Source organism: Pipra filicauda, unplaced genomic scaffold (assembly GCF_003945595.2).
Source record: "Pipra filicauda isolate LSUMZ 115617 unplaced genomic scaffold, ASM394559v2 scaffold80_size11013439_pilon, whole genome shotgun sequence".
In the NCBI taxonomy this organism is placed as follows: Eukaryota; Metazoa; Chordata; class Aves; order Passeriformes; family Pipridae; genus Pipra; species Pipra filicauda.
In genome coordinates this window covers 8,087,305-8,115,146 of record NW_024104987.1, presented here as the reverse complement: position 1 = coordinate 8,115,146, position 27,842 = coordinate 8,087,305, and the positions used below count along the sequence as shown (strand labels likewise).

At 41.6% G+C, this 27,842-nt stretch overlaps 1 protein-coding gene across 4 annotated transcripts in view; it reads left to right on the top strand.

Annotated features, from left to right (window-relative positions):
• TNRC6C (trinucleotide repeat containing adaptor 6C) overlaps positions 1-27,842 on the top strand; it is a 78,788-nt gene that overhangs the window by 4,704 nt on the left and 46,242 nt on the right. For all 4 annotated transcript variants that reach the window (XM_039390190.1, XM_039390189.1, XM_039390191.1 and 1 more), the window contains exon 3: positions 18,246-18,572. The gene's annotated coding sequence lies outside the window, so the exon portion shown is untranslated. The remainder of the gene's footprint in view (positions 1-18,245; positions 18,573-27,842) is intronic.

Genomic DNA, 27,842 nt, shown 5'->3' with positions numbered 1-27,842 from the left:
CTGCTTGTGAAGCAGGATTGCAGAAGCTGGAGTAGCTGCAGTAATCCTGGGATTCAGCAGCTCATCCAGCACTGCCCACCCTCTGTTAAAGGGGTACAGTGAATCTTGAGCATTGTTCCTTTCCACCCATGGTCTGTTCTGGAGTTTTCCCCCTCCCAGGCTGTCTGGGCCGTGTGTCTTGGGACTCTTCACCGTGTCATGATTTTAATCAGGAAGGTTACCTGCAGACTAGGAGGTTATTCTACCAAGGTTTAGGCTTTAATATGTTTTATTTTGAGGGACTTAAAAGAACAGAAAGCACTTAGCAGTATGTGGTTGCTTGGTGGACCATTGTGATGTTGCAAATGTTGGCATACTTTCTTCAGGTTAGCTTTAAAATTTGCATAGCATTTTTTATCCCACAAGCAGTGCTGTATATTTTACCTGGAGCACCATGGTCAACTGTATTATAAAGGAGAGTTAAAGGGAAAAAAGAATGGATGAATATACCTGAAATACCATCCCCTGCTCTGGCATTTCTATTTAAATGACAGGAATAGTGGCATACCTGTCTTAAAAGCCAGGCATTTCCATTTCCAAATTAGCCATGTAGATGGTTGCATAGTTTTAAATTGATTCTTTACTTACCCTCCCCAAATGGGCTGTTAGAATGTTCTCTGTTGGGCTCATTTGGATGTGAATCACCTTCCTGTAACCTCCATTCTCCTCATACAGAAATGCAGTTTGTGTACACTGATAATGTGCTCTTTCTGGCTGTGATAGATGTGACTGATGTGTAGTGGTAGTTCCGTAGAAAATAGGGGAAAATGAAACTTTTTAGAGAATTTCATTGGTATTTTAGGTGTAATTATGTGTGTAACACAATTAGTCTTTTTAAAAAAGTAAAGTCTTGAGTTTTTCTGGTTTGTGTCGTATTATTGTAGGAACCAGCAGAGGCTTTTTCCATAAGATTAGAAAATGTGTTCCAGCCTACAAATCAGGTATGATTTTCAACAGATTTACAACCTCTGACTCATTTGAGTATTTATAGCTTATGCTTGAATATCTGCCTCTGCCATCTTGTTAGTTAAGTGCTGTGTTTGTACTGAACTGCTGCACATTGTAGTGACAAAATGTGCCATAAATCATCATTGCAGAAGGAGGGGGAGCACTGCAGTAAGTTCTTCAATTAGATCTTAATATGCAGTCACTTGATAACTTAATGATAACCTGTGGCCATACATTAAGGCTTAATAACACAAAAATGTTTTCTTTTTGATAAACGTTATCACGGTGATGTTTTGCTATTATAAGTATCTTTAAACAAACATGAGTTTGTTCATAAAACCGACTGAGATATCAACTTCTCTGATAGAGGAGTAATTACCGTTTTATAGCCTGCAAAGAACTGAGTATGGAGGTAATTTGTGAGTCCCTGCCATAATACTGGGTGAAAGGGAGTAGAAAATGCAAAAGATTAGAGCAGACAGGAGGAGCAATTTGCATAGTCAGGGAGACAAAGCAAGAAGGATGAGCTGGGAGGCTTGGAGTTAACTAGTACAGGAAAAAACTTTGGTTTCCTGCTTATCTATTTCAGTTGGGATGGCTGTGACAAGCCATTGAGTTCTCGTGGTGGCAGTAGTTCAGTGGTATTTAATAGGGTTTTTGCTCTCACAAGTGTAAGCAGCATTATGGGGTATCTTCAACATTGCCATTATGAAGTAAAGGAAAAAAATTAAGGTAGCGAGTAAGTGCGAGGATAACTATGGTAAACTATATTTGGGGTTGTAGCACTGTCCATGTTGGTCTTCAAAGGTGTCCAGCTAGAGATCTGCTTTGAGAATTGGTGTCTTTCTGCAGGAGAGGGGTTTGTCAGGGCTGGACACCCAGAGCCCTGTAACCAAGTACTGGCAGCTCTGAAGGTTTAAGTCTTCTGTAGTTCCTGTGGAGCTTTAGACTGTTTAGCTTTCAAATAAATCCTCTCTTCAGACAACGAGGCACCAAAGCAATTAGTTCAGGTTTTTAGGAAAAGAAGAAAAACAAGCAAACACAAAATTCTCCAGGGTTGTTTGAAAATAAGGAGAACCCAAGAGTTACATTCTTCCTAATGTGTTCCTGTCCTGAGCTGGATTTACAGGACACCTGCCCCAAAGAGGTGCTTCAAAGTCTTTTCCTGGAGTTGTTGCTGCTTCCTTTCTGCTGGTCCAGTAAAGCACCTCCAATCCTGGTCAGCGGTTGCCTTGTGAGCTTTGCACATTCCTCATCAGGGAATACAAGCTTTTATTTTCCTTAGAGATGGTCTGTGGTAGTTTGCCATTATGGAAATGTAGGGATGTTCTTATAATATAAATACAGGCAGAATATTGCTCTGGTCTTCCACACGCTTTGCCTTTTCTCAGTTTCCTCAATTAGGAAATGATCTGGGCTTATCAGATTGAGGATGGCAGCAGCCTGACCTGTATATAGTTAGTTTTAAAACTAGATGAAAATGAGAGCTTTCCAACACTAGACACAGTTAATTAAAAGCATTTTTCAAATGCTCTAAATGTTGTAAGGGTTGATAACCTAGGCAGTAGGACTAACATGCTTTCATCAGATTTCCCTTTACATTGTCCATTGTCAAATACATTTCAAGCCTGGGATATTATCTCTACACGAATACTCTGTGAAGAGAGAGTAAGCACAGATTAGGTAACAGCAGTTTGGCTTTTCTCATCTAGACCTAATTGTCAGGGTGCCCTTTGGTGGGAAGCGTTCCCAGGTAAATCCCTGGTTTACTTTCTGAACAACAAAACTGCCAATACAATTGTTGACAACTGGATATTCTAGAATTTAAATTCTAACACAGCTACACAATGCTAGCAGTGGTGGTTAGGGTCAGACTGCACGCTGGGTTATGGTTATTTATCTGCCCACAGTGGGCTCTTTCATCCCCAGTGCTGTGCTGCATTTGCAGTGCTGGGCATTCCCCAGTGCAGTGTGTTTGTGAAACATCAAACTGTTGCACTTCTGACATCACAGCAGCTCAGGCATTGGCATATATTCTGTTCTTCTGTCAGTCTGCTTATAACTGTTTTCCAACTGTAAGTAGAGTGTTGTCTGACACTTACTGTCCATCAGAGCGTATATGCCCCAGTACTAGAGACCAGATGCATTTTTGCATTTTAACATTCCACTTCTGTATCTACTGATCACAACAGACACCCACCCCACATCTCTTCACTTTCTTACCCACCCAAAAAAGTCTGAGATTTGTTTTCTTGGGAGTGGCTTTATAACACAGCTTATGTGTTTATCAGTGTGCTCCTCCCTTTGCTTTCTAAACTGAAGTCTGTCGTTCGCTTTTTCTCTTCTTTTAAAGAAATACGTCCATGAAGGTACTTTCTTGTCTGCCTTGAGGCCTGGCTCACTTAAGTTTTCCTGGAGAAGGCAGCTCACAGTTTCCCATGGAAAAATGACCTTTGGAAAAATGAGCTTTGATTTATCTGCAGTGTGCTGACCACTTTCCATTATTAGATTATCATCTTGCTATGTGGAGGAGGCTTGTAACGCATATAAATATAATATTGATAAGATCTGCGAACTGTGAGCTGGAGGAGGGGTTCATCAGGGAATGTATTAGCTCACTTTGGTAATGATTGTTTTGAGATATGTGCTGGGGTTCTAACGTTTCTCGATCCCTTCCTTGAGAAGGATGAAATCAGCTTTGAACTGTAACTCTAGTACATGCTCTTGGGGGGTAGTTACTGTACAAATGCTGAAGAGGGTTATCTTGGGAAAACAAAGGGAACAAAAACATGAGTTTGATTCTTTTACACTGTGTGTGAAGCCTTTGGCCTGGGGGACCTTGTATTCTGGTGTTACATTCCTCTACTCTGAGAACCCAGACTTCCCTGTGTTTTGCTAGATAATTTTAATGTTTTTCTCAAGTTCTTACAGACTGTAGCCCCTACTTTACAAATCCTACTTAAAAAGTGTGTTTAAGCAGCTCACACTCTTGGTCAGGTGTGTGCTGTGCATGTGATCCTTCAGGTTATTCCTGACCTGGCTCAGGCAGTGCAGTGTGCATCAGCATCCAGAGAGGTGGTTTGCTCATGGGATTGATTGTAGGTCCAAGATCACCACGAGAGGAGGTGATTTTCCCTTTAGGCATCCTACCCTGGCACTGTGGGATGGCAGCAGTGGCTCATGCTAAGCTGTCTTGTGGGACTGCATTTAACACCAGCACTGAATACTTCAGACACTCCTCAGCTGCCCTGAGCGTGTCAACTGTTCTTACTGTTTGCCCAAGGGGAACAGCTGAACTTGAGGCCAGATTCAGGCTCTCAATTGCCTCTTCCCATGTTAACAGAAGTGGTTCTCTGTGTTATCATAGTCTCCTGGAGATCCGTCCTCCTGTTTTCAGGATGCCCTTAATGTTTCTGGCATCATTCCTGATTTGGCTGCTGTTGCTGTCTTTTTTTCAACAGTCTATGGAGCCAGACTTTTCACCTTTCCAAGGCCAGACAGGCTCTCATGAACTTCTGCTCTAAAGCACATGAGTTACTAAGCTGCAGAACTGACGATTCCTCACCTCTGTTTAAAACTCAAATGCCACATCGAGGTCTTATTATCATGGGACTATATATATCCCTTTAGATGAGCAGGAAGGGATTATCTTAACCCTCTCCCCATTCTGACAGGCCCAGCAAAAGTTCTTGAAAGATGTATTGATTATTATTGGAAAGTCGTCTTCGTAAAGGCCCAAACAGTTTTTCCTGTAACTTCAGCCCCTTCTTTCTTGGCTGCTTTGCCCAATGTGTGGAGGGCAGATTTCCCCTCCTCTGCAGGGACCTTTTTGTGTTTTTTCACTTGACAGCCCATTCAGTTTTTCCTTGTGCTAGTGTTTTCAAGCTGTTTTCCAAACCATAATAATTTACGTTTCTCTTCTTTGGAAGGCCTTCCAGTTGGTCCAGAGTTATTTTTTTAAATGCAGTATCTGTATGTTGTGGTTTAACCCCAGCAGCAGCTCAGCCCCAAGCAGCCGCTTGCTCACCCTCCCCCAGCGGGATGTGGAGAGAACTGGAAGAGTAAAAGTGAGAAAACCCGTGGGTTGAAATAAAGACAGTTTAAGTAGAGCAAAAGTCACACACACACAGGCAAAGCAAAACAAGGAATTCATTCCCCACTTGCCATGGCAGGCAGGTGTTCAGCCATCCCCAGGACAGCAGGGCTCCATCACACGTAGCAGTGACTTGGGAAAACAAACACCACTGCTGCAAATGTCCCCCTGTGTCTTCTTCTTCCCCAGCTTTATATGCTGAGCACGATGCCATCTGGTCTGGAATATCCCTCGGGTCAGTTGGGGTCAGCTGTCCTGGCTGTGTCCCCTCCAGCTCCTTGTGCCCCCCCTTCTCCTCCCTGTCGCTGTGGGGTGAGGAGCAGGAAAGGCCTTGGCTGTCTGTGAGCCCTGCTCAGCAATAGTGAAAAGACCTGGTTATCAGCCCTGCTTCCAGCACAAACCCAAACCACAGCCCCATGCCAGCTACTGTGAAAAAAATTAACTCTATCCCAGCCAAAAATTAACTCTGTCCCAGCCAAAACTAGCATGTTAATTGCAGGATTATTAAATACTGTTGAGTTAACTGTGTAAGGATAATCTGCTGCTTTTCACAAGTAAAACCAAAGGTTGTTTTCTGTGCCTGTCAAGCTCACCCCATTGCACAGCTCTGTAATCTGGGCTGTTCCATAGCAGTACTGCTTATTCTCCTTCAGTTACCTGTCCCTGAACTGGGCTTGCTTTAAGGAGCTCCCAGGTTTTAGATACCTTCTCTAATTCTGTGAGGATGTAGATTTAATAATACAGAGTTTCTTCTTCACACTCTCCCTGTTTCTCCTCTTTGTTCACTGACCTTTTTCCCTGTGCAGGTTGTCCTTTGAAGTATACATTTAACTGTTTTACTTGCTTTAGTTTCCCAACAGTTTCCACTGCAGTTGTTTAGGCCTGGTTGGCAAACCACGAGAGCACTTCCTGCAGTGCTGGAGGTGACAGGCTGTCCTGTGCTGCCTCATTGTCAGGTCTTTTCAGGTGTACCTGTGAACATCAGGCATCCGAGGAGTGACTTTCTTCTCAAAAGGAAAAAGTCTCCAGAGAGAAACAGGAAGAAAATAATGTGTTCAGTGCCACGTTTCTAATAGGCTTCATCATAATTCCTGTCTTGCTATAACTTCCATATCTTGCTGCCAGCTTTCAGGAGTAATAATTATTATTTTTTTGTTTGTTGTATAGTTATTTCTAATCTTGTCCAGTGGTCACTGTGGGAATTGAAATAGGAGGTCATCCTTAGCCTTCTCAGTTGTTTTGCTCTTCCTTCCCAGAAAAGATCACTTCATGATTTGGTGCCTTATTGTGTCTACTAAGACCCTAAAAAAACCCTAATTCTAACTTAAAATCTCTGGATAATAACTTAGATGCACAGCAACAATGAACACTTAAATCCATAATCCCGTTTTACTGATACCTGGGATGTAGTCGGGATGTTGAAGCTCAGCTTGTTCCACCCCCGGGGTTGTCACTGTGTTAATGCACCCTTGCTTTTCACATTTGCTTGAGATGTTTTAATCCTTATTTACTGCATTATTTTAATGGAAGTGCTGCCTTTCCTCTGGGTGTTCCCAGAACTGACGTCATTGTGGCCATGGCAGATGTGACAGTGCCGTGTGCTCCCTCTGCTGTCACCAGCTCCCTTCTCAGCACTAACGGAGTTTCTTTCTGAAAACTAAAGAAGTAATGTGGGTTGTGTTTCTGAAAAGTGATTAATGTTAGATAGGGCCCATTTTTGCCTGAAGTGTCTTGATGAGTCTGTAGTACAAGTTAAAGTCAGGGTCGTGGGGTCAGCATTAACACCATCAGCTGGCAGCTACAATAACTTTTTATTTATGTGAGGAACTGGGAGCATCTTGGATTTGCCTCCCATGGCTATCCTACTCCAACTACTTTAAAAAAATCAAACTTACTAATGCTTTCTTTAGTAGATCTGTAAAGCCATTAAAGAGCTCTTATTTTCGTACCCTGCCTAGGCAGACATGGTGTTTTCCTCTTTGTTTGCAGTTGGACTTACTGTAAAACATTTTCCTTTCTTTCTGCAAAAAGCAGAAATAAAACTCTTTGTAAGCTGGACACAGTCATTGAAGATGTGGGAATTTACCCAAAGTATTTGCAGAGAAAGGATTTTAGGATGACACATATTAAGCCAAGCTGTATTTCTCCTTAAAATGCTGGTGTTACTTCTTTTAGCTCAGTCTAAGCACATTTCTATGAAGTAACTGTGTGTAATGCATGTGAAGTAATTAGGTATTCCTTCCTAGTGAGGGGAAGACATGTGTCTAAAATAAACTGAGCAGAATTTTTGAATTAAAATGAAGTAATAATATTAAGTTATTATTAGTAATCTTTATTAAAACATCTTTAATTTCTTTTAACATTCATGTAATAGAATCTGATTTACTGGGAGTGGCATTTAATTAATTTAATTCAATTTAGAGAGTTAACTCTATTACATATTAGTACAGAAAATTACCTCTGAACAGTCATTTCTCACTGGTGACATGCAATAAGTTAATTTAGCTCGGAGTTCGTTTGGGTGCATTGTGAGTTCTTGGTGAAAGTTGCTATGGTGACAGCCCGATCACCAGAGCTGTCACTGCGACAACAACCCCGCCTGACACCGGGCTGGAAACATGGGCAGGTGTTGGAATTCTGGGAAGAGCTTCCTCGGGAATGCCTGGGCATTGCCAGCCCTGTGCAGCTCTGCCCCCCTCACCAGAGGGGTGGGGTCAGAATGGGCAAAACAAACCGAACTCGGTTTGTTGTTTGGTCTTTCTTGGCTTCGTCTCAGCTGCAGTGAAACGATTGCTAAATAAATCCCCGTTGAATTTTAGTTTGGTTCCATTAAGGAAATTTTCCTGAAGAATCAGAAGCTCTCTGAACTGCTAGGACTGCTTTCTTCATGTTTCTGAATAACTTAAATCCTATTTTTCGTATGTGGCATTAATGCACGATGGCACTGGAGACATAAAAAAATCTGTTCAGCTTCAGCTGAATTAATGAAGAGTTTGCTTCAGATTCGGTGTTGAATCTGAAATGAAGGCTTTGCTTCAGATTCTGGAGGTTTGGCTGTCAGGTAGACAAACTCTTAGTTCAAAAGAAAAACCTTCCAATAAATAGGCCATCACTGAGAAGCTCATTCAGAAAAACACTATTGCATATGACGTCATGCTTAGATTTAAGAGCAAGTATTAAAAGAATTGAAATAGAATTTTTAAGTTCAGTGTATTTTCTTCCACCAACCCCCCCAAGATATATATGCAGACTTAAAAACTTGTTTGTTTGATTTTTTTTTTTATCTCTAGAGCACAACTTTAATTTAATTGGGTTTACCCGAGTAAGGGATTGTTCTTCATTTTGAGCTTCAGGTTTTTCACAGCTGCTCATTTCTGAAGCAGAAGAATGACATTTCCATGGGACTGCTTGTCTTTGCAGTAGTGGGAACTGCATCCAAAGTAGGATGTAGAACCCCAAACAGGTTTTTATGATTGAAAATCTGTGAATTTTTCTTTAAGTACAGCCCCCTAAATTGGTAACGATGTCCCTCTGTTTTTTTACATGTTTTTAAGAACCTACCTTGCTCAAAGCATCGATCCTCAGAATAATTTTGTGAAATACAAATGATCTTTAGTTATCCCAATAAGGATTCAGACTTTGACATCTAAGGCCAAAATATTTCAGGTTTAGCTTTCATGGAGTTGGCTCCATGCATGGTTTCTTGGGGTGATGCTACCTGAATCTTGGAATATATCCACGCTGCCCAGGAGTGGGGAAGCTGGTCCGTGCTGGGCACTGTGTTGGCTCTGCTTCAGTTTTTCATGCTGACTGATTTAAAAGGATTGCTGAGATCACTGTCTTTAGAGCTGTAGTGTAAACATATTAAGTCTTCTTTTGAGATACAATGTGAAAACTGGAAGGGTTATGCCAAAACTACAGAGGCCTTTCAGTGGTTGCCCACAAAATCGTTACTATTTTAAGATTCCACCTAAAACGTTCGTTTGGTACCATACATGTACACGACAGGAGAGCCGAGGCTGTGTGTTTACACAGGACTGTAGTCAGTGTGACATGTGTGCCCAGTGCCATGGTTCCAGCAGCACAGCCAGTGTCAGTAAACATTACACTTCATGTCCCACCAGCAGACTCGTCTGCGAGCGGTCGGCACCACGCTTTCATAGGCACGTCTGAGAGAGTTAAATAACAGCCTGCTCGCCCTGCATCCACCCCAGAACACAAACACAATGCCTGGAGAAGCTGTATTTCTGGTTTCCAGAAGGGAAATGTGTGTGTGTATAGCGACTGTGATGTGTCCGGGCTGCTGGACCCAGCGTGGTGCAATGGTGTGTATCCACTCTCCAGGCCTGAGGCGTTCCCGGGGCATTGATCTTGGGCACACGTGCCAGCTGCCTGCACACCCAGTAGGTCAGATGTGTCCTGGACACATTGATCCCCCTGTCCACATGTTAAGACATTGATCCATAAACACACAGTGGCAATTTCCAGGCATTCAAAAAAAAAAAAAAAAAACAAAAAAAACAAAACCAGCCGGAGTCCTTATCTTTTTTTTGGCTCAAATGTCAAAGTGGAAGAAGAGTTTGTACCCGAGGCAGCATGAGTGCTTGGTATTCCCAGTTATCCTGGGTGGGATGCCAGTGCTGACTGTACCCTGGGAGAGACCCTGAAACTCCAGGAGCATCTGCCTTGGGTGCAGAGACCACGGGTACAGCACATATTCCAAGTGTGATACAATTGGTGTGCTGCTGAATAGATTTCTTTAGAAACAATCCAGGATGGAAATGGGGGATATATGGGGGATCTCTTTACACTACCCAACCATGTATGTTTATGAAAGTGGAAGCATTTACACTGTGATTAACTCTCCTTGAGCCCCAACTGAAGAGTGGACTGTACCTGTAGATCCATCAGTGTTGAAGGTTTGAAGGAAATTTCAGTCTCTTGTATACAGTAAACCAATGGACACTGAGATTATCTCAATTTTCAATTACTTATGAATGTACCGTGAATTTTTGTATTTATCTGTTGGTGTGAATGGTTTAATGACTGGGTTTCTGTTGTAAAGAATATTTACTGTTCAGTCCGTGCCTGGAACTGATCTGTGGAAGGAAGAAAAAGGAACATATCCACTGTGATGGCTGCACCATTTGTAAATTTTTTTTTAAAAAAAATTCTTTTTCATATGAAAACTGTGTGTAAAACATTATCTAATGAGATTAAATGCACACAGTCAGCTTAAAATTGAAGGATTCAGTTCCTGGTTCTGCCCAGACCTCTTCTGTGACTCTGTATGAAGTTATTTAATCCGTTATTATATGCTTGAATTTTCCCACTTAGCACTTGTGGTGATGATAGTGTTGGTTTTGGGTAATTTAACTTTAAGCTGTTTCCTGTCTTCTCTGACTCCTTTATTGTGTAGATACTGATGGGGTTCATTGCCTGGAGCAACACCGAGGAAGGGTTTGGAGGGTGAGAGCAGAGGTGAAGGAGGGAGCACATGCCCGTGACTGGCTCTTGACATCCTTTACTGTGTGACTGAATTGTTGGCATTGTGTTTGTGGGGTTCTCATGTCCTGTTGGTGGGATAGAACTTAATATTTTTCCCATAGTGGGTCTCTATAAAATTAGAGGAGTTCAGGTATTTCTAAATACTCTGGGAGGGAATACAAGATGTGAATTCTCTCTCTCTGAAGAGGCCTGAACACTTTATAGGAAAGTCTTATATCAGAAACCTGAAAAGACTCTGCAGATGTTTCTAAGTGCTTGCTGAGAATCCCTGTCTTCATTCAGAGCTGCCCTCTCACTTAAATTTTACAGTAGTAATTTCCTGCACAAGCTAATTTGTCTCAGCAGTGACTCTTATCTCCCTCCCGTCCTTTTTAGACAGTTCTTAGTGCTGTTGTTTCTTAATGTTATTAATACGAGTGATTAAAAACTTCTAATAGCTTCATTATTTTCCTTTTATAATAGACAAGGTAGCTTTCTAATGTCAGTGTATCATCATGCTCTGGGGGTGGGAATTGAGTTTACGGGGAGTCTCGAGTTCAAAGTTAAATGTGTGATGACATGTTAAAGGAAATACGCCTGTGCTGAGATGTCAGAGGCTTCAGGACAGATGTAGTTTAGGGAGCAGCTTTTAGCTGGATGTATTCATTTATTTATTTGTTGCTTTACAAGGGGTGAGTATTTGGACGAGCCTGTGTGTGGAGAGATGTACATGATTAATGCTGGTATTTGAGTTACATGAATTCATAAAGGCGCCTTCACATCCCTTCACGTTGGAGAACTGTCGCTTGAAAGAAAACAGATGAATTGTTAAGTCTTGAAAGTTACCATCTGTTATCAGTTCACGTCCTGAAGGAATGCAGCTATGCTAATCTAACTGTTCCATTACCCAGAATCCTGATTCCTAGCTTGGACTGCCGAGTTTGAGGCCTGATGTATATGATCCAATTCCTGTTCATCAATTAGATGACGGCAAACCCCATGTGTGTGCACTCAGAGCCTTCAATAAACATGAGAGAGCTTGGCTTGCAGTGGAAGAGCATCATATTTGCTTTGGATTATCAATCCATTGTTGATGACAACCTATCAACCTAATTAGCTGTACCATTTTTAATGGCACAGCTAATTAATTGTGAATTTGAAATTAAAATTATAATCAGTGCTAACATGGAGGAAAGCAGCGAGGAAAATATTAAAGCTGTTAAAAGTGTAAATATTCGTCACAAGACTGGTGCATGTGAAACCAACCTGAATAATGTAGAATGGGATTGAAGAAAACTTTTAAAAATACGTGTTGAGTCACCCAAAGCAGGTTTTGTATCTTTCTCTTAAAAGAAGTATTTGTCACCCTCTCCGCTGACAGATTTGAAAGAAAAAAATGTAGATGCTGTTCCAGAAAGGGAAACGAAATCTCGTGTCTGAGCTCTGAAGCATGCACGGATCTGTGTTTTTATTAGGAACTTCTCCACCTCTTAAGAGAAAAGTTAAATTTGTGAATACAGAGTTGTGTCAATAGAGTTGGGTTCGTACTCTTTGCTGCTCAGAAGTTCTGCTGCAGGGTGGGCTGTGCTGGGCTTACACAGAGGAATCACTGTTGTGGTGAAGAGATAAAATGTCACTCAGGATTGATACAATTCCAACTTGACATTAATCAAGAAGGACATGGGGAAGGTCCAGACAAGTGGGGCTGGTGAAGAAAGACCACGTCTGAAACTTATTTAAAAACCAGCTGAAGCTGGAGGGAGTGCTGGGACTATCAACCTGGGAGAAAAATGATCTCTTTGTCATGGCTGAGGGAAGGAGAACTGAGTAAGATGGATTTGGAGCTCCATTTGACATGTAGGGTGGTAGAAAATGATGCTCTTAAGGTTCTTGAGAGGTCATCTACTCCATCCTCTTGCCCTGAGACAAGATCACCAAACCTGTATCATGTCTGCAGATAATCCCTAATCATCCTTATTGTTAGAAATGTAAATCTAAACCTCCCTGACTGCTGTTTAAACCCAGCAAGTTCTGTCTTATTCACTGTGGGATGGAGCAAATTATTTCCTCCTTTTCCTTTGTGTTTTTTTTTCTCCTCTTTTTTTCTTGCTTTGTGTACCCAGTGTCTTGTAGACTGAACATCTTCCTTGCCTCTGTCTGCTGTGGTAGTTCCCATTTCCAGATTCCTGTGTCCTTTGTACTCTCTCAGGTAGTCCAGCTCTTCCTTGAAGAGAGATGGGTACAGACAGTGCCGTAGTGAAGTAGATGGGTTACTCTGAGCCTCAGAGCTGGGTATTTATCCCATTACAACACTTGGCTTCTTACAGTCTTTTTGATTGATCTTTTAGTTCTCTTTGGATTGTGATCTGCTAAAGCATTGCTTCTTTTTCTGCAGAACTGCTGTGGGGTGAGTTTGCTGTTCTGCATTTAATTCTTCGTGCCTAATAATGTGACTTCTCTTATTCAATTGCAGTGTTTTGTCACATCAGTTCTCCAGCTCATCATTTCTCAGTTCTGATCCCATCACACAGTGATCTGACCACCCCCATCTTCTTTCCCCCCTCTTGGTGTCATTTGCAGGTTTAATAAGGATATCCTCCAGTCCCTCATCCACTTGTTAATGAAAATATTGAACAGTGTAGGCTCGGCTCCAGTCCCCATGGAATCTGTTCTGAAACACACTGCTGTTTTGACAGCAAACCATTGATTCTCCCAGGGAACATTTCAACCAATTTTACATTTTGCTCACATTTCCCCAATTTGCTTATGACAGTATCAAGTACAAATGTCATTTCAGAAACCATGACATAGTTAAATTATATAGAGAGAGCTTTCAGTGGTGGGACACGGGTGGGAAATGTGAGAAAAGAGGCAGAACTTGTTTGAACTGAAGCAGATGACGGGGTCTGGGGGGAGGGAGGAACAAATGAGTGTCAGGGTAGGAGTCAGGGTCAGCTGGATTTGTGGATATATGGCTCTGGAGTGAAAACAGAGGTGGGTGGTGGATGAAGTCCTCAGTGTTTCTCTATTTCAGACCTTTGCATAAAGCCAACACTTAAGAAGGTGAAACCTCTTGTTGAAGGTAGTTGAGAAATCCTAATAAGTCATTTAGAGGTTTTCCATGAACTTCGCAGCTTCCTGTTAATTCCTAGACTGACTTCAGATTTCCTGGCAAAATAAAATTCAAGTTCTGTGTAGAAGGTCCAACTTGGTAGAAGTGAGAAGGCTATCGGGAGAGGTGGGTTATAGAAGAGGTTTTAGAACTGTGATGATGAAAGGCTAAGGAAGGAGGAAGGAAACATTGCAAAAGTCAAGAGAAGGAAGTGGAGAGGAAACCTGTGGAAGAGGAAGCAGGAGAAGATGCACTGTGGTCATTTGGGAGGTCAAAGTAGGGGGAAAATGAAGGTAAACCAGGTAAAGACTTCATTTGTTCTGAGCATACCAATTCCTGACAATATCATTTATCCAATAAAACTGAGTAATTTCTTTAAATAAATGGTGATAAAGTTCTAAAGCCACAGTAACAAATGTATTTTTACTTTTATCCCTGAAAGTGGGCTTTGATGTTGAACAGCAGCTTCTGGTTACATTATAAAAGCCATTCTGAGTACTGTGGAAAACGAGTTTTTGGGTTTCTCTTGGCTTTAGACTGTAAATTTTCTGCAGGTGTTTTTCAGGAGAAGTTTGTGAGCTTGAGGGAAGGGATGATCCAGACAGAAAATTACCAATTTTTGTATAAAAACATTAAAGTCAGCTTTTATGCAATAGTTTCTGAGCACCTTTGCTGTTACCAGTAGATGTCACTGTGGATAACAAATCCCAGCGCTTAGGAGACAAAGGAGGTAATTTGTTAAATGAAAATTCAGCCTTTGAAAGTAGGTGGTTGGGGGGGGGGGGGACAATTTTTTTCCGAAAGAGACTTTTGTCAGCAAATAAAAACGGATTTCTTGCTAATGAGGATGTCTATTTTTGGCCACTATAATCCTGTATTTCGTGGCTGCCTTCGCCCGACTTGGGTAAGTTCCTGGCGCTCGGTGTGACCTCAGAGGGGGGGTGTCTGTGTGAGTGTGCTCCTGTTCAGCTTTATTTTGAAAGCCTTTAGTGTTTGGAGGGTGCTTCAAGCAGCAGCCGTTGTCTCTGCAGTGTGTATGTGCAGGGAATTGGCCATGGAGGAAGTGGCTTCATTAAGGTTGATTTGGAGGGGGGAGCAAGATGAGGAAAAAAATTGCCCATATGATTGGCTGGGAGAATAGCTCTGAATTATGGGATCCATCTGTTTCCTGTAATGAATTCATAAACCCATCAAACAATGACCTGAACGAATTGCTGAAGGAAAAAAAAAAATAATACACTGGCATGATATGTTTAACGCAGTGAGGCATTGGCATTGTATAATCAAAAATTCTCCTCACATCCAGCACTTTGTAATGGAGCTGCTGTGTTTAATAGAAGCTGTAAATAAATCCTGTCACAGTAGCAGCCAAGAATGCATTTCTGGGTTTAACTGTTTCTCTTCTGGAATGTCTGGTACTCGAAGGCTTTGGAAATGCAAGTTTTATAGGGCTGGAGTGGGGGATTCTGAAATATAGAGAAATGTTAATGAGGTGAATGAAAGGAAAAAGCTGCCATAAATCAGTATTATGTGGCTTAACCGGTTTCTTTCATTTATGCATGTTCTTTCCTTATGTCATAGAAATGTACTTAAAAGCTATTGTTGTAATTGAAATCTGTTAGACTGATCCTATTCATTATATTAATAAAATCCACCTACAATTGCTCGTAACACTTTTTTATGCAGTTGGGATTCCCGAGATTGTAATCATCAAAAAGCATATGGAGTAATTATTGGATTTGTTTGGGTGAAATTGGATTAAGAAGTTTAGATACCATTAAGTACTGATAATTATTACAGGCAAGCTCATTGTTTAGTGTATGTACAGCTCGGAATGGAGAGTAAGCAGATACCCATCACAAACATCTTCAGAGCGAGCAATCTCAAGGCTTTTATTTTACGCCTTTAATTGTATTTTTGCAAGAGGCTTTCTGCTTAAATGTTTTTGCTTCAGCTCTTAAATCACTCAGTATCAAATCCATTCCCCCATACATTTTAAACAACAGTTTTAGCATTCAGGCAAATTTAGCTGTAAAAGCTCCGTGTTAATTCCTGGATTCCCAACAGCTGCCCACATGCCATTAGCTGTGACAGTGGATTACTTTCAGGTGAAAGGGTGGACAGGCTGCTCCTCCGGGGCTGGAAGGGGCTCTCCATGGATTGGCAGGTCGGCCCTTGGGGCTGATTAAACGCGGAGCTCACGGAGCATCAGTGCTGGGGCAGCTCCGCTGACTGAGGCACTGCCTGGGAGAGGCTCCCTCTGCTCTGCTTTTGTACCCTGCAGTGAGCTGAAATGTGTCTTTGTGCACTGTGTGTTCTGCAAGGGACAGCCCTCGTCTTGGGAGTGTAGCCTTTTGGGAAGGAGAGTGGCCAAAGGGTTTAAAAAGGTGTTGTTGGAGCAAATAGCACATGAGACATGCAGGGCAGACACTTTGAACAGTTGGTATTTCTCACAGTGCATATCAACTGAAAATTGCTGTTTAAACATTGCTGAGGATGACTATAGAATACAGTCATATTGTCTTTGTAAGATATATTCCCCAAATGTTATTGCTGTATTTGAAGTCTAAATTCTAGCCCGGTACGAAGGTGGAATTTGGAGCTCAAGCCCATCACTGTGATGTTGTTCACTCTTTTTGCTTTATTCCCTGTCAGTGGTGTAATTAAATGGTTATTTGCCAGCTGCCATGATTTGTAGACACACTATTCTTGCAAGAGCTTTCATTTAACTACTCTTTTAAAAAGATTTTTGATGTACAAAATAAAATATGCTTTTCTCTATTGATGAGAGAAAAACTAACATATACTCAGAAATATTTTTATTCTAAGATACAGTGATATTTTGATTTTCTTTGTTCTTTTCTCTCATATGGGATTCAGATATATAGAGGGAAACATTGTCTCTAACACTGAAATTGGGTTTCTCTGGCCACACCTTTTTGATCAAACAGCTTTGTGAATTTACATTAAAGTGGAAAATGTGTATTCTATGACTTGCATTAGTGATGGGTTTTATATATATCTCTATATGCACACCTATTTGGAAGTATCAGATGTGATTTATATATACACAGTACAGAGAGTATAATGCTTTTTAAAAAGCAGCCTGCCTTGCTCTCTGAAATATGTTTCCAATTAATTGTTATTCCTTATGAAATCTCAGGGCCAGACAAATCCCGGCTCCGCTGGCATCGTGCCAGTTAGTGGTTTCCATTCTCTTGTCCTTTCCCTCCTCTTCCCTGGCATTCCTTCTCATCTGTTGGCACAAGGGTTTGTGTGCCTGGTCTGTCAGCCGACTTGGAGAACCTTCCTTGCTGGAATGGTGCATTATTTTTGGTCCATCAGCTGCATCTGGAATGCTCTTGATGAACCCTGTGATAAAGGAGTTGCAGCTTCATCCTTTGCAGAACCACTGAGTATTTCAGGTCTCTGTGTTTCTAAATGTTTGCATCTTTGTGATAATGATGGCTTTAGTACGTAAATGCTTACATTGCTGTAACAGTAGTAGCAATAGGAGGAGGAGTTAAAAAGCACCCATTAAAATTAAGTCATATTTTCTGTCATGTGGACAACAGATTTATTTATATTGTGGAAACAGAACAGTTTTCACGTACACGTTGAATATGCAAATTTGATATTTGAAAATAATTATTCTGCGTTCCATGACACTTTTAAACTACTTTTTTCATTGTCAGAGCATGGATAAACTGTTTCCAAAGCTGGTGATATGTTTTGAAAAGGCAATGAAGGTTTATTCTCTGCTCTTCAGGTATTACTGGTGCTTTAATTTTTTTTTTTATATTCAGAGTTCCTTTTTTGTCGCAGACATAAGCATAGGTGAAATTGTTTAGGCTTCCAAAATAAACAATTTGGAGAAGCAGAATGTTGATGGTTCTGTCAAACTTGGCATATTTTTGCTTGGCCAAGTCCCTGCTTGCTTTGACCACCCTCAGCATTCCCCTGGTGCCTGCTCACTGCTGCTGCTGTGGAAGTTGATCAGTTTTCCAGGGTGGCCTGGCTGGTTTACTGCAGGCAGGGTCAGTGTGGGGCATATCAGATGTACACCTGGGGTGTCCTGAAGTGCTTGAGGTGAAGGTTTGTAAAAAGACCACAAGAAAATTAAAGTTTGCGTGAGTGTTGAATAAGCTGGTGTATCAGATATTTTAACTTGTTTTTGGGGAGCTCATTAGAAACCTGAAAATGTTTTTTTTCGTGGCTGTAGGCCATGGGGTTTGATGTTAATATTGGCAAGGTCGCATCCAAACCTGCAAAACTGCTGAACTGAAAAGGCAGCTTAACTGACCCTCCTGTTTAATACTGAATCGTCACAGCTCTCTCTTGCCCTCTGTGTGGTTTAAAACAGGAGGGAGGATGTGCTGCAGTAAGGAATAAAAGGTTCAAATACTGTCCTGGACCACGTTTTGCTTAAGCAGAAAACACATTTTGCCAACTGCGGGACTAAGAAATATTATCCATTTACTCATTTACAGTAAAAAAAAAAAACCACCACCCCCAACCTCTCTGATACTAAAACAATTAATTTTTTTTTTTTTTTTAAAAATGCAGTGCCAGAACCTATTAAGACCAGTTTAAGCCAGCCCCAACCTGCCGGTACCGGTACCAGTACTTCCACCAGCACTATTACCAACAGCAGCAATGGCAAGCGCGCGTCTGCGAATGGGCAGCAGCCGGCTGCGTCCCGATACCTGCCTCGAGAGGTGCCTCCACGCTTCCGCCAGCAAGAACAGAAGCAGCTCCTAAAGCGGGGGCAGCCACTGCCCACCGGGACCCTGAGCGGCACCAGCCCCGCGCCAGGCGCTGCGCCGGCGGGGGCCAGTCCTCCTCCGCAGCAGGGAGCGGGTGGACAGCATCATCCCAGTAAGACCCAACCAGGTAAGGCTCCTGTCGCCGTGGAATTTTGATGCTGAAAAAAAGTCTCCAGAGCGGTTAATTTAGGGGTGAGATAAGAAAGGGTTTATTTTGCCAAGGCTAAGATGTTATAAGACGCGCGCCGGCCGTGCCTGAGATGTTGCATTTTATAATACCATCCATCCAATCCCAGATGTGTCCACCCTGTGGCCTTTACTCTGGTCCACCCCGGGTCCACCCCCTTAAAATGGGTCTGGGGTGCATTTCGGGACCCCCTATTCATCCCACCTTCATCACCATCAGAGCACAAAGGGTACACAGTTACCCAGTTTTTGACCGTGTTCTGTGGTTTAGGCCCTGATATGCTGTTCTGCCAACAATCTAGGCCTTGCCTTGACAAAAGGCTAAACATTTCTATTGGATTTGGGAGTAGGATTGATATATAGGGAGCATAGAATGGGGTAAGAGGGTTAAGGAATGTGTAAACAAGGGTGCTAGAGGGAAAGGGATAAGGGACGAGGGACAAAGGAGGGAGGGATGCTGCTCTTAAAATCTACTTATAAAACTTACAAGTCTTACAAATATTAGAAAAATATAAAAAAACATTAGGGGCTTAAGGCATCACTCCAAACCCAGCTCCGGCACAGGTGGCATAAAAAACATGAGGAATGTTAAGGATTGTCTTAAACCACAGATTTTAAAGCAAAGCATGTGCTGCTGCTCGTCTTCTTACGGGGTACATCATTTCAAGCATCCGCTTCTAAAAGGTTTTCTTGCTTATTCAGATGCTCAGAGCTGTGGGGTCTTTCTTCAGTTTGTTTGTTTTTCCCTCCTCCCCCCTTCCTCTGATATGAATCTTAAGTATTTATCTAAATATTTATTTATTGGTCATTCTTACAGAAGCATTGTTAATTCAGGTGTTTCCAAGTTTTCATCTATGATTTTGATGGTTTTAATGCTCTTTAAAGAGCGTTTTGCATATTTGTAAATAAGGAATAGGAACTTTGCTTATGTCCTGTTATGTTGCTTTTATGCCTTTATTTACTTACTTATGCTCTCAATTGTTATTTTCACATTAGGAAAATAATACTTTGGGAAAAGTAGTTGAGTGTCTTTGGCCTTTCTACCACTTCATTCTCTCCTTTGCAGATCAGAGAATCACAGAATGGTTTAGGTTGGGAGGGTCCTTTGGGAACTTCCAATTCCAACCCCCTGCCATGGGCAGGGACACCTTCCACTAGCCCAGGTTGCTCCAAGCCCCGTCCAACCTGGCCTTGGACACTTCCAGGGATGGGGCAGCCACAGCTTCTCTGGGAACCTGTGCCAGGGCCTCCCCACCCTCACAGTGGAAAATTTCTTCCTTATGTCTCATATAAACCTACCCTCCTTCAGCTTAAAGCCATTCTCCCCTGTCCTGTCACTCCAGACCCTTGTCCACAGTCCCTCTCCAGCTCTCTTGGAGCCCCTTTAGGCACCAGAAGCGGCTCTGAGGTCTCCTTGGAGCCTTCTCTTCTCCGAACTGAACACCCCCAGCTCTCCCAGCCTGCCTCCAGAGCAGAGGGGCTCCTCCTTGTAGCATCTCTGTGGCCTCCTCTGGATCTGCTCCAGCAGCTCCACATCCTTGTTAATTTGGAGGCCCAGAGCTGGAGGCAGCTTTGCAGGTGGAGTATCAGACACACCAACCTTCCTTTGGCTATTGGAAACAGGATATGGAGGAGTAAGTCTCTTAGCTGCCTTTATTTTCCTGAAGCTGCTAATGAATGAGAAAATAAGGAGCTCTCTTCTTACTTGCCCTTCTGTGCTAGAGATCATGTAAGTTTTCCAGTGGAGATGAACTCAGTCAGTAAATGGTGCACATCCCCTTTTCCATCACTGCTGTGTGTGTGTGTGGTGTTAGGGAAGGCAGGGAGTGTTCTGATATAGTTATTTGGGCTTAAAAAAGTTATCTGGACTAAGTCAGAAGGAGTTTTTTGATATCTTGAATATTAGTGATTTCTGTATGATCTGAAGTGTTGCTCATTATCACTCATTAAATGCTGTCAAACATCACATACTTCAGATCTGAACTGTCTGCAGTTTTTCCCTTTACATTACTGAATCTTTCACTATTTTTGCTGCTTGAGCTGAACTCCAACAGAGCAAATTCTTTGGTGGTGTCCTTAGAAGTTTTAGTTAGATAAGAAAATAATCTCTCAGAAATTACAGCTTCTGTGGTTATCAAGATGGATTTGAATATATTATTCAGCTTCTCCCCAGGAACTCAAAACTGAATAGACAAAATAAAACAATTGTTTATTTACTCAAAATGGTCCTGTTTTAGGGAGGGAGGAGGTTCTACTTCTGCATTCTCAAGTATTTGGCTTTAGTGGAATGGAAAGCAATCAGTTCCCACTGGTTAGAGCAGCATCCTCATCTTCCTTGCAAATCCTGGTTCAGCAGGGATGGTTCTGACATTTTTGGCTTCTTTTGCATTTGGAGATGTTTGTTAACTGTCAGATTAATGTTCTGTGTTGTATATGTTTATTATTTTATTTTCAGAACTTTAGAATCATAGCATATCCTGAGTTGGAACAGACCCACAGGGATTATTGAGTCCAACTCTTGGCCCTGCATGGGACACCCCATGTCCCTGAGAGCGTTGTCTGAACCCTCCTGGAGCTCTGGCAGCCTTGGGGCTGTGCCCACTGCCCTGGGGAGCCTGGTCAGTGCCCAACCACCCTCTGGGGGAAGAACCTTTTCCTGATATCCAGCCTACCCCTGCCCTGACACAGCTCCAGCCATTCCCTTGGGTCCTGTCCCTGGTCACAGAGAGCAGAGATCAGAGCTGTCCCTCTGGTCATTATTTATGTGGCAGAGACAGACTGACCAACTCAAGTGGCTCAGGCTGCCTGAGGGTCAGTGTGAGATTTCTTCCAAGCATCATTATAAATATATCTGAAGCATCTGTGTTTGAGTTTAAAGAAACACACTGTAAATCATGAAACAAAGTCCACTGTAAATCATAACATAATTCATAAAGGAACTTCACTTGTAAGAGTGTGGTGCAAGCTGTCTGACTTTGATCTTGCCAGATGCATTTCTACCTTGAGGCTTTAGACTTCTTTTCCTGATTCCTGTTTTAACCTGCTGTAGGTAGGTAGTTGGTCAGCCTGGCAACCTTCAGCAGATGTTTTGCACTGTTGAATTAGTTTGGTTTTTTTATTCTTTTGCTACTTTTCTGTTACCATTGGAAAAATTCAGAGTGCAGTAAAAGCTAATACAAATGAGAGGAAGAGGAGTGCAGCACCTTTTCAGCTTCATATTATATTCCATATTACACCAAACAAATTAACCAAGATCAAACTCTTAGCAAAAGTGTTACTTATAATCACAGAATGACAGAATGGTTTGGGTTGGAAGGGATCTTAAAGCTCATCTTGTTCCACTCCCTGCTGTGGGCAGGGATACTTTCCTCTATCCCAGGTTGCTCCAAGCCCTGGATAACCTGACCTTCAACACTTTCAGGGATGGGGCAGCCACAGCTCCTCTGGGAAACGTGTGCCAGTGCTTTATCCCCCATAGGGAAGAATTTCTTTCTGACATCTAATCTAAACCTGCAGTTTAAAGCAATTTGTGCACTGAGTCACAGTGTTCTGGTGGTTGTTTATTCTGTAAAGGCAAAAGCTTTCAGAGGCATCAGAAGATCTGCACAAAGTTCTTAGTGCAGGGAATAGAATCTTAGACAAGCTAAATCCTTGGCTAATTTTTTGTCTGCTGACTGAAGAGGTGGTTTTTTTGAGTCTTCAAGGATTGCATCTTCCCCATAGGAAGAACTCTCTGAATTCTGGAACTCGTGTAGTTCTTTCCAGCAGGTGGAGCATCAGTTCATTTACTGACTGCAGATGGCTACAGGAGGAAAAAATAAATGTCCAGCTCAGTTTATAGTGATGACAACTGTGTGCCTGGCTTCTTTGGGAGGCTGGGAGAGAAGTATCTCACTCCTGAGAGACCTCTGTAGCCATGAGATACATTTATCAACAGTTTCACCCAGTCTCATATGGGCTTTGTCTTCACCTTGATGAGCATAAAGAGGAAGGAAGTAGGAAGAGTATGGAGGGAAGGCCAAAGCTTTTTCTTCTCAGCTGTTAGAATCTGAGTGATTGTTAGCATTAGAAAAATTTTGGGGCTTCTATATGCTGTAAACATCCAACATTTAAGTGAATTTTCAGGAATTTCCCATGAAATTTAATTTAAACTAATCACATTTTTGTGAATACGAAAATAAATTTTAAACAGGAGGATTCCAACTGAGCAATGCTTTATCAGAAGGAAGATTTTTGCCTTCTTCCTCTTAGCATCAGTAGGAACTGTTTTCCTTTAAATGTCTGTTTCTGGTTCCCTGGGTATTTCATTTACTGAAGAGACTTTGCAGGTCAAGGTTCTCTGGGGGAAGTGAAGTAACAAGATAAATTTAACTTGTCCAGAAGACTCAGTGTAGGTACCTGATCCACATCTAAACAAGACTTTGTCTGCCTGAAGGGCACCTGTGTTGTGGGAGAGTGGACATTATTCCTGGCCATTATGAGACATCTCAAAGACTAAAGGCAGTCAGTAAAGAATCCATGCCCAGGGCTCCCTCCCTCTCTGGTGCCCTGATTGCCTGACCAGAGCCCCTTAGGCCTGTGCTGGATTCTGCCCAAGCAAGGCTCCATGTGAGGCTTCTTTATACTCATCATGAACAAAAATAACTTCTTTCTGTGGATGAGCTGGTGTAAATCAAAGAGCCAGGATCCAGAAGATGCTTGATGTAAATTCATGTCTGTAGCATTTCTTTTTATAGGCTCATATTCCCTCATAGTTAATTTGTAATTGTGCAACACGTTCCTTCCAGGCCCTATTTATAACTGCCTGGATACAAGGAAGGCTGTTAGAGAGGCATTGCCAGCCTCTTCACTCTAAAAATCACACTATTTTATCTCTTTATTCTCTTATCAGCACAGTCTCTGTTATCTACTATCCAAAACACTGATCAGAACTTAACTGCAATGTCGGGAACTAAAAAGGATGTTCTGCCAGTGTAAGGCAAGTGGGAATTGATGGCCACTAATATATTCTTTGTCAGGTTTATCACCTGGAAATGTCAGTGAAGTGGGTGAGAGTAAAGATTTTTTGTTTCTCTCTTAAGGTAATGTCTAAAACATTAACTAGATAAACTGTTAAGAGAAGAAATTAAAGCATTTTAAATTGCATGGAACATTTTAGAAATCTTATCCCTTGAAAACAGTCTTCTACTCATTGTTAAATATTGTGAAACTGTTTTCTGAGTACTTTAGAGTAGAATACTTACTTGTCTGGAGCTTCTGCCTTGAGCTACAAAGCTTGTTCTTGACATTCCCCCTCTGTAATCCTTTTCAGGATTACACTGAAGGGAAACTGTATATCTAATTTATGAGCAGCATTCTAGTATCTAGTCAGGTTTGTTATTGTTAAAAATGGGACTTTTTTTCTGTTCCCACTTTGTCACTAACTCCAAAAAACATGGTGAATAGTTACCTCCCCTTATTGTGAAGCATTAGTTGAATCAATGGAATGGATCTTTTGCCACGTGATCTAAAAGAATTAAAAAGGTAATTTCTGGAAGATGCCATGGGAGATTAAAAACAACAAGTAAATACAGACTTCTTTGTTTCTTTACAAATCAAGAAGTTTGTATAAAAGTCTCCAGGCAACCACTGTGTGTTTGATAATTGTAAGAACAGAGATCAAAAGAAGTCATCAGTTCTTCTCCAAGATGCCTTTGATTTTCCTGCAATTCAGTGATGTGGAACCACCATCCATCAACTCAAAACCAATGTACCATGTCCTACAGGAATTGGGAAGGAACTTCTGTCCCTCTTTTTATTGGCAACTAGAGTGTTTTGTGGAGCAGATCCATATCATAAGTTTTCAAAGTCTAAAAAGAAACGAGAGCAAGTAATTCCTGCAGTAATTATAAGGAGAAAACACACCAGCATTGTGGAAACTCAAGAGTTAGGCTTTTAATTTGTTCTGTCTGTTGCTTTCTGGGAAGTGAGAATTGGACAGCAGTTACAGAGATTTATTTTCCTCTTGTGTGCTGGTGCCAGATTCTGTGCTGAGCTTTATTCTTCTTTTCTGTGGAGCTGGAAGTTTTATTTCACGTTTGAAGATTTCTTTAGCTGAAGTTTGCATATTCCTGCTCGTGGCATGATATGTGCACATAAGTGGTTGTTGTGGGCTGGAAGTTGCTTTGTGGAGTTGTGTATCAGGATAACTCCTATAATATGTTTGTATTAATTCTAGTTTTGATAACTTTTTTAGGAAGCAAGATTAAAAAGTCCTGCTTACTGTTAAATTCATGTCTGGCAATACTCATTCCAGACATCCAGTCCTTTAACTGTGGGTTGCTTCAGAATTCCTTCTGATAGGGTAATTTTATATGGTTGTAAAGTCAAAATTGGAGAAAGGTTTTAGGGTGAAATATCATTTCTTCTAAACCCAGTCAATATAGTTGGAAAACACTGATAAGCTTTGGCATACAGTTGTTTCATCAGATCCAGCAAAGTCGTAGGACCTTCCTGCTAAACTCATGTTTGAACAACTCAGCTTGAACAGTTCTGCCTACTGTGATTTGTGATGGCTGTAGGTAAGGCATGTTCATGCAAGAGCAGTTCTGAAATACATTAATAAAGTTTAATTTCAAAAGTCTGAAATAAGATTTAGCTTGATCTCCTGGAGGCATTGCAAACAGGCTGAGCCTTAACAAACAAAGCACGTGAGAACACCCTTTATGGAAATGATTTGCTGAACTTCATCTCTTTGAGCCCATATTCTGTAATTCCATTAGCAGCATATCTCTGTTGGCAAAACAATACTGTCTTTTTTGCCTTTAGTTGGAAAGTTACACAATTAAAACCAGAAAATATAGAAATTGATTTATTCTGGATCCTCCCATAAGCAGAGCTTTTCATGTGTAACAGTTAAAACACAAAACACTATAAAGTAGAAATCAGGGATTAGATAATATTTATTCATCTTGTTTGCACACTTTCTATGTATATAATTTCACACTTTCTATAGAAAATACGCTTTAAAAGAAAAGTGTTCTCCATAATACCTGATGTGCCTCATTGTGCCCCATGGCTGTTGGTGTCGGATGAACAAGCGTGGTGATGTTTGTTTGGAAACACAGGAATTGGCTGTTTATGCTGTTTCCGTGGAAGGTGGCTGTGTGAAGCAAACACACCATGCCATTCTGCACTGAAGCTCCTCACAGCTTGCAGTTCTTACACCACTTGTCGAGGTGTTGGCCGTGATTTGCAGAGCAGGTCCCTCTACAGCTCTTCACTACACACACATTTCTGCTGAGTGGCTGTGTGAAAGTTTTCCTACTAGTGGGATTTGTTTAAAAACATGGGGAGATTTTTTTTGCCAATACTTAGTGCTGTAAAGGGATGTTCAGGTGTAAGAGGTGATTATGTTTCTGTCTTCTCCTGGTGTTTAGCTTTGTTTAGCTTTTGGTAGTGCTTGTTGTCTGGTTCGTGTCCCTGGAAATCAGGCAGTGTTCCCAAAGGTCACTAGAGCCAGGTATATATTTAGACAAAAGGAAATGAAAACATCATACAAGGACGTAAATGTAGAAATTAACATGGAGATGGGATCTGTCTGGATATGCTCCTGAGTGATGAACATTTCCTGAAATGCAGTGATGGGAAAGTTGTGGAATGTGATTCTCAGCTTGTGGAGGGTTTTGTCTCCCATCTAAATTTTCCAAGATTCTATATAATACCTTGAATATAGAGAAGAGGCAAGCTCTGTGTAGCCCAAATACGGGCATTATGAATGAAAAATAATGGTAAAAACTCATCAGTAAACTAATCTCTGGAATGAATTTTTCTGTATTGTGTGTGTTATCTGACATCAGGCAGCAGAGCGTGCAAAATAAATCTGCTGCTTCAAATCTCTTTGACAGTGATTAGAATTTTTCACCGGGAGAAGGAAAAATAGAAATGGGTGAAAGGATAAATAACTGAGGTGCCTTTGTAGTTTTTGCTGTCCTCACTTTCAAAGAGTGGGGCTGTGCAAAAGCCTGATGACTCAAAGGTGGCTGCTTTTGGTTTAGAAGGTCCAGAGCTGCATCCCTCCTCCAGCTTCACTGTGGGTGGCAGTGCTGCAGTGATATCCAGGGACAGGAACTGCCCAAGTGTCTGTGAGGAAAGAAAGGCCAGGACAGAGCCTGGCAAGGTGTTCAAATGTGCAGGTGGCAGTTTTCTGACGAAGCATGTGAAGAGATGAAGTAACAGGATGTGCCTCTGATGGTGGAGAAGGAAAAGGCAGAAAGCAACCACCTTTCTAGGGAATAATAATTGACTAGGGAATAAAAAGAGTTTGGCCCTTGGGAAGAGCAGAAAGGGTGTAAGGTCATGTGGAAATTATTGGAAAGCTGAATTTGTACAGCTCGGGAAACAGGTATGATACTAGAAGAAACAAACAGAACTCCAAATTTGTAGCTGTTAGGAAAAAAACCAAAGAATTAATGAAAATGTAACAATTTCACAAGTCAGTTCAGTAAAGGGAAGGCCACTGAAACTGGTCGAATGTTCAGCAGAGAGAACCACTGATGGATGGCATCAAGAATATTTTAAATGCCTTTTCCCTTCGTCTGTAAACTAGTGGTTGACTTAGAACTAAGGCTCAAGCAAGTTAAGAGTACTTAAATAAATAAAGTTTCCAGTTATCTGGAAATAACAACGTTCATAGTAGACTACATAGAGGATGGGTTGGAGCAATGTGATCACTTTCAGAGTATGAGAACTAGAAAACAGAAAATAAAACAACCGATGTTTAAAGGTGAGAAATGAGGAACTGAAAGATCAGAGTAATTGCTAGAGCGATCCTAGAAAAATAACCAAAGCGTTTTTTCTGTGCATTTAGAACTTTGCAAGAGAGACTTTGCAGAGTCAGCATGGGTCTGTGGAGAGCAGGTTGTGCCCAGGGAGGGTACTTCCCTGTCAGCAGTGCAAAATGTCCTGGAAGCCAACCTGGTGTAGCCTTTGATAGTGGCTCAGAGGACTTCGTTGTGCTGGATGTGTGGTGGTGTAAATAAGTGGGAGGTATAAGATGAAGCTATTGTAAGTGTCACAGCTGCTCAGGAAGGTGTAGACAGGGAGTAGCTGTTGGTCCTTACTGGCAGAATGAGAACATTTTGAGCAAGAGTGCAGATTTGTACTCTGATATTTGAGTCAGGCTTTCAGCTGTAAACAACAGCCTGCATTAAATTTTTGATTGATTCCAGCT